The following is a 1,148-nucleotide window of genomic DNA, read 5'->3' as shown; positions in this document are numbered from 1 at the left end:
TTTTTAAATTAGAAATAAAATAAAAGAAGAAATTTTATTGCAGAGCAAAAAATTTCAATTCAGTAAATAAATTAAATTCAATAGTGATATGGCAATCCCCGACAACGGCGCCAAAAACTTGATAGTGTTTCAGCAAGTGTACTGAATCGTTGCAAGTAATAATTAAAACGGTGGTACTGAGTGTCGAACTCAAGGATTGCGTTTTACTATCGAATTATATTTAATTACTAAAATTGAACAAAAAGTTTCCGAATTGATTGAAATAATATTTGAAATTAACAACAGTAATAAAATTGATCCTTTATAATGAGAAAAATGTCAGGGATGAGTTTCACTTCGAATCTAACCTTGATGTCTAATTTGATCCTAGTTACTGAATTCCTTTATTCAATTATTACATATTTCTCTTTATTATTCTTGCCCTAATGTCTTAGTGACAGAACCTTTAATTCCAAAGTAACCCCTAATTCCTTAGTAGATTTAAGATCAGAATTAAGCATTACCGTATACAAATTCTCTTGTAAATTATTGCTTTGCAACTAATTTAATTGGTTTCGTGACCTACGTTTATGTCTAAACTACAAATTCATGAATTTCTCATCTCAAGCATTCGTAAAATCCACTTCCGTTTCAAAATACAAATCGTAGAACATTTTAACGTTGATCAAGCAATAAAAAGTATTAAGCACAGATATGAGAAAAATAATTCAATAAACTCATTCATATAACTAGAAATCAAATCTTAAAAATAAGGGTTTCATCTTGTTACACTCATCCCTAACAAAAAGGATTTAGTTACTCATGACAGATATAAAAAAGATAGAGATTAAAGAAGAATTACAAGAAGGATTCATGAATGATTCTTGATAAAACTGATCCAATGATGTTAGAAACGACCGTTTTGAGTTTCTATGCTAAAGCACAAGTCTCCCAACTTCCCAAGAGTAAAAAAGATCCCTAAACAGTAAAAAATTGTGTTATATAAATGATGTTGGGCGTCGCGCTCCCCAGGCGCAGAAAACGCGCTTCAGGCGCGTCTGGACAGTGCTGAAGACATTTATTTGAAGAAGAAAAAAAATCAAATGTAGAAAAGAATTATCAACTTTTATAAAATTAATTGTTAACTTTATATATGTCTCAGTTATGGA

This window comes from Cicer arietinum, chromosome 5, assembly GCF_000331145.2.
Source record: "Cicer arietinum cultivar CDC Frontier isolate Library 1 chromosome 5, Cicar.CDCFrontier_v2.0, whole genome shotgun sequence".
Taxonomy (NCBI): domain Eukaryota; kingdom Viridiplantae; phylum Streptophyta; class Magnoliopsida; order Fabales; family Fabaceae; genus Cicer; species Cicer arietinum.
The sequence above is the reverse complement of the archived record's forward strand: the minus strand, read 5'-3'. Positions refer to the sequence as shown.